The following is a 9687-nucleotide window of genomic DNA, read 5'->3' as shown; positions in this document are numbered from 1 at the left end:
AACTCCAGCTCATTGTTTTGTTTTTTAGCACATGAACTGCATGGAACAGACTCAGCGCTCTCATTGTCCTCGTTTCCAGCAAGCAAAACTCTGATAAACCCACTGCTGCTTTTTCGTTTCGAATTGTTTTGCAACCAAAACGGCCAAAATAAATCAATCAATGCAACTTCAAACCAATCATGCAACTCATGAATCGAATGCAATTCATTCAAGTTATTCCCAACTCATGAATAAGAAGCACAATGCAAAGTCCCAGCCTCAGTTAGAGAGATATTGCATGACTTGATTTCTTGGAAAAATAATAAAATTGCCATCTAGTTTTGATGCGAGACTAAATACAAAAATGTGAGTGAAGATGAAAACCGAGCTGGCTGTGTATGAAGGCAAGTTGTGTCCTGAGGCTTTGGGTCAGCAGTCAATTAAATTATCACACTAAACTGAAAGACTTTTAAAATCCCCTTACTGAATAATGGTTGTCAGACACTCAGTATCCTCCATGACGTTCTGTAAAAAAGGTTGCAGCAATGGGATTAGGGCTTGATCCTCAGCTACTGCGGTGCCCAGTCTAAAATGACTATCCTCTTATCTCAAGGCAACAGAGCTACATTATGTTATGTACCCGACTTCGTCAAGATAGAATGGATGTCACCGAAATTAATTTAATCTTCCTTAAATTAGCTTCTGACTATGAACTCTCTCTCGCAAGTCAGAATTTATGTCCTCCAGAATTCAATTTCCTCTGCGGTGTGATATGCTTTTTATCAGTTGGTAACTATTCGCCGGCCTCCAATAATGAGACTTGTCACAGAGACCAGAAGCGGATAGTGTTTGATGGCGACCGTCTTGCGAACCACTGGAACCGTCTTCCACACTCAGACTTAACGCCGCGGCTCTCGCCGAGGCCAATGGTAATTTCAGAATCAGATGCTGATCAATCTGGAATCACTTTAATCCAATTACTAATCATTAGACCGTTAAAGTGCATCTGTGTTTGATTCACGGTTGCTGAAATGAAAGAAAGGCCATCTGATGTCGGGAATGTTTTGAGTCACGACGGCAAGATAACGGGCCTGAAAAGATGCCTTTACACTCATTTCCACACCGTTTCTCGCATATAATTATATATTAAATCAATCAACTGATAAAGCTCTCGTGGGTGTTAATGTTAACTGGATGTTTAAGCTCTTGAAGTAATAGAGACCATAAAAAAGATTGTCATCACAATGTGACTGTAGTGGATTACGCTCACATGGAATTGGTACCAGCTGTCAGTTTACAGAAGTGATGAAATCAATTGATCAATTAATCCACAAAAAAAAACTATTTCCTCAATTAATTTATCAAATCAGTTATCGAGTCACAAGACTATAAGTCTACAGCCACGCTAGCAGCTCTGAGCGGCCGTACTAGCAAGCTAAATGCTAACGTGTCAATGTTTAGCAGGTTTATCATTAATCGTGTTAGCATGCTAACATCTTGCTAGCACTGGACAGAAAGTACAGCTGAGGCTGCTGGGAATGCCAGTACAGGGGAGCTAACTTATACATTTAACATGATGACGGCCGTACTAGCATGCTAAATGCTAACGTGCTTAATGTTTAGCAGGTTTAACGTTTACCATTAAGCGCGTTAGCATGCTAACATTTTGCTAGCACTGGACAGAAAGTACAGCTGAGGCTGCTGGGAATGCCAGTACGGGGGGGGGGGAGGGGCTAACATACATTTAACATGATGACGGCTGAGTTGGCAGCCCACAGCTGACGGTGCAAAGAGCGCTGACGGTGCAAATGATGGCAACTGCGCAGACAGAGCTACGAGTGCGTGTACCTGAGGGTGGGGTTCAATCTGTGTGATATTTCTTTCTTGTTTAGGCTAAATAATAAAAACCTCTGTCCTTTTGGATCTTGACGGGCATTTGTCATTACTTATCGTGTCATCTTACAGACAAACTGTTGATTAAATAATTAAATAACGATTGATTGATGAAGAAAATAATAACTTACTGCATCCCTAGTTTGTAGCACAATACAGAACCCTGGGTAGGTAGCTTTCCCAAAAGAAAAAATGGAAACCCTTTTCAGCCAAGTATACTAAAATACTTTGCTTCATACAAATTTGAGACTAACATCTGTCTGACAATTTGACAACACAGACAGTTATGTATTTCAAAGCCATATAAGCTCTGCCATGGGTCCCTTTCAAAAGAAAAATCCCAAACGTCACTTCTTACCTGGGATGTTAGGTGCCCACCCCAGCTGTCTGGTCCCCATTATTACTTTCATCTCGTCTCAGCTCCCGATGCTTAATAAGCTAGTACCTGCGGGTTCTACCTCCATCTCTAAACTCTGATTTGATGTGGCAAGGAGACAGAAAACAGGGAAGAGGGGGAGGAGGGGACGACAGAAATAAAAGAACAAGGGATCAAAATAACTGTGCTTGGCTGTGCTGAGTGGAGTGGGGCCCATCAACACCAATAACCGTTAGCCGCGAACACATGTGTCACAGCGAGACAAGTGTCATATCACTCAGCCCACTGCTTCATTTGACTGGAACACATCAATCACTCAGGGAAATCCACACAGACGTGCCGAGATGGGCCTCACCTCTGGCTCCCTCATTACATTGCGTCAGTGTTAGTGAAACCCTGGCCTGTCAGGAATTCACTGTCGTCGTTTTGGAAAAAAGAGCCTCTCTTGTCCAGTTGTTTCTATCAACCACGGGGGTGAGAACATTGCAGGGTGAGACGCAACAGCGCACGTGAATATTACAGCTATTACATATATGTCAATGTGTTTGGTGTTTTTAGCTGACCTCTGCCGCTACCCGAGAAACACAAAACATCTGCATGGCTGCACACGTCCATGCCCATAAGCTGGCGGCGGTGCAAATTACTCACGACACAAAGATGTGCTCGCCAGTATTAAAGCTGTACGGCTCAAACAAATGATTGATGGCATTATTGATTACTCTATCAACTAGGTTTTGGATCCATTTTCTTTTTAATGTAAAATGACAAACAAATTGTAAAAAAAAAAAAATGCCCAAGGTGATGTCTTCAGATTGCTTGTCCAAACCCCAAATATATACAATTTAAATAATCGTATACAACAGATAAAAAAATTCAGTTATGAGAAACTTGGACCTTAACGATTAATTGAAAATCAAAATCGTTACTGTATCCCTACAAAACAACGCCCACTTATGTTGTTCAACAGTGGAAAAAACAAAACAAAGAAGCTTCACTTTCATACAGTGTTCCTGGCCAGATGTTAAAAACCAGACTGCCATCAAACCACTTTCAGTCAATCGACTAATTGATCGAAGTTCACTCTTTTTCCTGCGCCAGTTGTCACACGCCGACATCCAAAATAATCGCGGCGGACTGGGTATGAATAATATCACATCTATCACACTGCAGCCCTTTCATAATAAAACGTGTTATTTCAACTCAAAATCTCTATGTACAGAGTGAAAATGAGAAAGGCTCCCTCTGCGCTGGGCTTTAACGAAGGATTAAAGGCTTATTAACAAAGGCCTCCCTTGAAAGCCCGGCTCTCTCCCTAGCCGCCGCCATACTGCGCCCAGCTGTGTATACAACTCCGACAGGTAGAATAATAACGGTTATACATCACTGCACCTGAGAGCCCAATCATCTAAATCTTCCCCTGCCACCACCTCCCAGACTCCATTACTTTATTGACACGCAATCTTAAGAAGGAGAGAAATATTGCACATGTAAGGTCACTTGGTTATGAAGACATATTATCATATTATCTGCATGAGGGTTGTAGGGCTCAGGCCTGACAAAGCTAATTATAATTGGACATGATACAGAGCTCAGAGCATATTACGTGCTTGGCTGCATGACAAAGTCGCAGCTGAGATATGAGGGGAGAGAGAGAGAGGAGTGGAGCATGAGCTGAAACTCAATGCGAAGAGGGTGAAAGCTGCGCAGTAACGGGCGGCGAGCTCTCTGATGATAATTTATGGATACGTCCGCTATGAGCACCGTGGCAAAAAAAACAAACTGTTCCCTGGCTTGTTCAGGAGGGCACGAGAGGAGAGCCAGTTGTTCAAATACAAATTTCTTACGCACGCCGACTTCAAACTGCTCTAATGCCCAAATGTCACATTTCGTTAGCGACAACAAAACGTGGCCCCCGTGGCTTCTTATCTCCACTCCCAAGGTTATTTCAGTGTACAAACAGCCGCTTCTGTTTCTCTTCCGAAATGACCTTAAACCCCGTGTGCTGCCTCCTTCAAAAGCAGCCACTTACCTCCCAACAGTGATGAGATTTCACAGAACAATGGGCAAAAAAAATAAATAAAATAAAAGTGATACTGTACGTCTGCTGTCTTCCAGTTCCCGCCCTGCAGCTTCATAACCTCATCACAGGGGTTGTGATCAGTGCTTCAATCGAGAAGACCCAGAGGTCAGATGTTAACTTTAGTTTAATAGACACAAAGATGGTTTTTATCCTCCAACTCATTTGCAGAGATTCATCGCTTCAGAGGTCTATTAATATACATTCACCTATTCCCATGAATATGACCATTTTTTTTTTTTTTTTTTTTTTTTTTTACTACAAGTGGTCTCAACTCTATTACCGTAGTGCAGCACTATTTAACTTCCCGCTTCTTAAAGAGCTGTCATCTGCACTAATGTGAAACGTACTGAAATCGAAATCGTTGCAGAGAGTTGCCTTTAAAGGTTAATTTCAGGAGATGAATGGATGATGTAGCAGGCGGTAGGTAGGCTGAAACCCCCCATGACTTAAAGGAGTGTCCTCTCCCAGTGACATGTCAAAGAACATACAACCTTCAGAGACATTCATATTTCTTACTTGGCCATGCTTGGTTAAGTTCAGGGAAAGATAGAAAATCTGTTTTTGTATTTTGGATAAACTGATCCTTTAAAAGTGACAAAGAAGTGTTTTCATTTCGTCTCCGCTGTAAAGAAAGCAGCTCTATTATCTTGACAGAAAGCGAGGAGACTGTACATCGTTACTGATGAAGACACTGAAGTTTCTTGGATTAATTAGGACAAAGTATCTTGATAACATGCAGCGTATTCAAATCCAATCCCGCGCATACGTTTCTTGTGCATGTGTCTACAGCGCCGTTGCGGTCTAACTCTTTAAAAACACACTTTTCTCTCTTGCTGCTGCAAAAAGATATTCAAAACATCTGGAAGTCCATCTGCCAATAAATCTCCCTGATAAACGACGGTGCGTCAGAAATCCGAGGAGAAATAACGAGTGGTGCAACATCTTGGCACGACTAAAAACATATTTGAAATACAAGACTACATCTCAGATGCTCAGCTCCGAGACCACAAATCACAAACGGCTCAGTGTATGAGGAATTTATTTCAAAAGCACATCATGTCACACACACACACACACACACACACACACACACACACACACACACACACACACACACTTGCAACTGTATATCTTTCCAGATACTGGCGAGTGATGCTTGGGAGTCTGGTAATGCTCAAAAGGTGGACTGGAATACGCTGCAGCGTCGCATCTTGAATTTGCATGCCAGCATATTGTTATTTAATGGCACAACGTTCCCGTGCAAAGTTGTTTCGCAGTGAAAGGAATTAAGCCTGACTGGAGATTGCTCAATATGTCTGAAATGAATCAAGAATACGCAGGTAGTAGCAATCTGCCTTTAGGTTACTGAACGTGTTAGCCGTGCTATTTCAGCGTCACGATTTTGCCTCCAACAATTACATTTAATTAACAACTATTAAGCCTCGTGTTTCTGTTAGGGAACCCCCCCCCCCCCCCCCCCCCCCCCCCCCCCCCCCCCCCCCACCCCACCCCACCCACCCCACCAGCCGTCCAGCTTTGTCATCTGGTTTCAGACTCTTGCCGTGACAGGCCCATTTTTCATGATTTCTCTTACATTGGAAAAACACCAGCGCTTTAATTAAGAGGCCTGCATGTCCAGATGCTTACCTATTTTTCTTTAAATGATTACTGATGGGAAAGCCACAAGCAAAGCGGCCAAACATCGACGAAAAAGCGAGCGCGGGGGGGGGGGGGGGGGGGGGGTTTGCAAAGTGGGAATTCTCCCGTGTGTGTGTGTGTGTGTGTGTGTGTGTGTGTGTGGTGGAAATTGACGTTTAAGGCTCTTTGAAGCTCTAACTGCGCTGTTAGTGCCATTACGGGCTTGTGTGCTTCTCTGACGGCGTACAGTTATCTCCGTACTGCTAAAATACTTGAGTCCCCGTAAGATAAGATGCTCTCTTTAGACGGGTCTGGCATGAAATGAATCATGTGTTTTTGAACAAAAAAACGCGGTGGGCCAACGGTCAGACGGGGGTCAGAAAGCAGATGAGTACCTGTGTGAGTTTGTGCTGCTATATGAGGAACACTCCAACAGGTGGCATGAGACCCCTGCCCTGCTCCTTCACTTCCTTCTTCAGTAGAAAGAGGAGACACAGCTGCAGAGGCACTGAAGCCACCTTTGTTGTGTTGTTATTTTTTTCTTAATTGGCTTCATGAGACGGGAACTTGGCCTAATTTCCGCATGTCGGTGTTGATAATGTGAGAGGAGCCACATTATGGCTTCTAATCTAATAAAATAAGGGGACTTCTTCAGTAAGTCCTTCAGTTAAAATATGAAAGAAAATATGTTCCCTTCACCATGTTTTCGTATTCTTTATGCGGTCACATTAGCGCAGTAATTATTAACAATATTGGTCTCTCAAGAATGTCAAACAATTTTCTGCCTACTTATTTCAATATCCTCTTTGCACAAGGCTTTCATTTCCTTAGGTGCCTCTGTTAGAAAGGCAGCTCCAGCCTGCCCTGACTAATTTCCTCTCAGCCTCACAGATCACAGGCCTTTTCCCACCCAGCGCTCCCTTTGCTCCCACAAAGACCCTCGTAATCCTGCTGCTTGTCCACAATTAATCTTCCCAGTTGCCGTATTATTAACACAACCACCCACGGGGCGGAGGATGCAAATGTGAAGCCAGGAACAGGCCTCTCTCTGTGTGTGTGTGTGCATGCACCCCCCACACTCGGCCCACAGCGGAGTGGCAAAAGTGTCAATCACTCCGGGGGTTTAAACCGCTGCCCACTGTCAGCATCAAGGGCTTTTCAACCCCTCCCTGCCGTCTGCTGATCAAACAACGTGACCCCTCCCACCTCAAACCACACAGTCGAGTACCCTCTCCACTTTCTTCTTCATCTACCTTCACCCCGTCTGTCTGCTTCTCTCTCTCTCTCTCTCTCTCTCTCTCTCTCTCTCTCTCTAATCATTCCTGTGTCCTCCTTCATCTTTATCACAACCTTAGTGGGCGAGACACAAGATCGAAAATTAAATATCTTTGAGTTATGTTTTGCTATTGTCGCCCATTTTATAGACTATTATCTACTATAGACTATTTATTATCGGATCAATGGGAAAATGTTGCACAGGTTTTAATGAGTAATAATCGGTTGCAGCCTTACAATTTCTTTTTTTGTGCGTGGTGAATGATTCGGCTGTTTTTAAATCGTGGGTGTAAAATCAGAAACTGGTGGGAAACCTTAAAAAGTGGGCAGCCAGATTGAATTAATACCCTCCTGTGGCAGAACGATGAGATATCTAAGACGGGGCGTTACATCAAAGTGATGAAGCCAACAGGTTCCAGGTGCTGTGTCAAAACAAACTGCTTTTCATAAGGCATGCTGTGAATGCTGTGAATGTGTCTTGTGTCTTAGAAGCCAGTGGCTGCTTTTTGGTCATGAAGGGGAATGTAAACTCTTGTTGTGTTAAACACACGCGATTACTGCAGCCGTCTAGTAGTGAGCTCTACCACGTCGAGTCCTAGCCGTTAGCATGCGCCCTACAAATCATAATCTTGATCAAAGCCGCTGCTGTGAGAATAGCTTGGCACCACTTTAAAAGAATATGAAATAATGTCCCAATCCAGTCTGAAAGACCAGGGGGGGAGAGAGAGAGAGCCGAGGCTTTTTAGTCACTCTATTCGCCTTCACTGTCACTTGACATGAAAGTAACGCCAGTTCTATGGAGATCCAAGCCGTTCCCCTGTGGTTGAAATGCTATTGTGTGTCAGACAAAGGGCATGGTTTCATAGCACCCCCATGTTTGCATGCATGACCAGCACTTTCAAATCAGGCCTTTAGATCTAAATCTCAAGCTCCGCTCAGCACAGAAGGCAGCAGGCAGCTTTGTCAGTGGTGAGAAATTACTGGGGATGTCCAAACTTGAGAACTCGCATCTCCACACAAAGCGCTTTGATTACGCCGAGGTCTTTCGACGACGCCCCGCCGAGCCGAGGCACGTTGTTTACCAAAGTATCGTACCGAACGATACGAGATCGTCTCTGCTGCTGCTGCTGCTGCTGCTGTCGTCGACGTTCCCGCTGGAGATTAAGCGGTGAATCATCGCCGACTCAAGTTTTAGTTAAACAAACATTTCTCAGAGGCGGAGCGGCACACTTTCTGCTGAGCTAACCCTGTTTCCTTTGGCACCTCAGCGGAGCCAAAGGAAACAGTTCTTTTAGGAAGAAGATATACTAACTGGCAAACCTGAAAGAACGCAAATAAATCAATTACAAATGAATTACAAAAAAATAATAACATATCCAATATATTTCAAGGTTGCTAGCCTCTGTAAAAAAATCTGTTACACGCACAGATTTGTTCATTTGTTCATAAATAAACCATGTTTTGTTTACATATTCGCCATGTTTTAGAGCATCACTAAAGTGTTTTTCCACCTTGAAGCCTTGAAACAAGAAACAACGGAAAATGTCTCCAAATTCGTGTCAGTCGTGGGAGTTGCCGACACCTCCAGCCGCTGAAAAGCAGCACCTTCCACGTGTAAACCGTTACTTCAATGTCATCCCGTCTCGTCTTCACGCTACTTTCCTTCACGTCAAACCGAAATGTTGCATTTCTCCAAGCTTCTCATTCACAGAACACATCCTCACATTTCACAGGGAGTTCAGGAGGTCAGGCTCGACTCGCTGTCAGCGATCAAAGTTATTATCGGAGAAAAACGAAGAAACCATTTCTCCCGCTGAAAGAGAAATCCTCACAGTGATATATCAAGGCCTTGGATTTTGGGCAAAGAAAAAAAAAAAAGAGATTGTCTGTCAGCAAAATATGTGATAGTGTTTCAAGCTCGAAGGGGCTCCTGGGAGCAGGAGAATACGATGTGAATGACAAACTTTGATTCTGAGGTCTAAACAATAAAGACGAGTGAAACTCTGTACGAAGGCTTTGTTTAAACATGTAACGCAGTAGATCAGATTTCAGTAGCCATCTGTACAGATGCTAAGATAACATCCAAACCTGTACGAAGGACCTTCGCTAGAACGGCTCAATAACAACTCTGACTCAGTAAATATGTAGGTTTGGCGTGTCCCCGGGGCCCCTTTCCAGCTGTGAACACTCTGGCTGTTTGTTGGAATATACTGATTTCAACAGAGTAGCTCTGTACGCAACCAAACAACAGACAAACAAAGAGGAGAGGAGAGCAGCTGAAGGTATATGTCCTAAAAGGTTGGATCAAACCAGAGCTAGAAAAGGAGAGTGAATTATTCACCAGGTGGACAGAAATGTGGCTCCATATGAAGGACAGTGTTGCTGTCAGCTCCGCCATAAATAAACATTTTTTTTTGGTTTGTAATAATGCCTATAAGCTAGCTTT

The sequence above is a fragment of the Cebidichthys violaceus genome, unplaced genomic scaffold (genome assembly GCF_023349555.1).
Source record: "Cebidichthys violaceus isolate CVI_PGR_0920_01 unplaced genomic scaffold, fCebVio1.0.p SCAF_45, whole genome shotgun sequence".
Classification (NCBI taxonomy): domain Eukaryota; kingdom Metazoa; phylum Chordata; class Actinopteri; order Perciformes; family Stichaeidae; genus Cebidichthys; species Cebidichthys violaceus.
The sequence above is the reverse complement of the archived record's forward strand: the minus strand, read 5'-3'. Positions refer to the sequence as shown.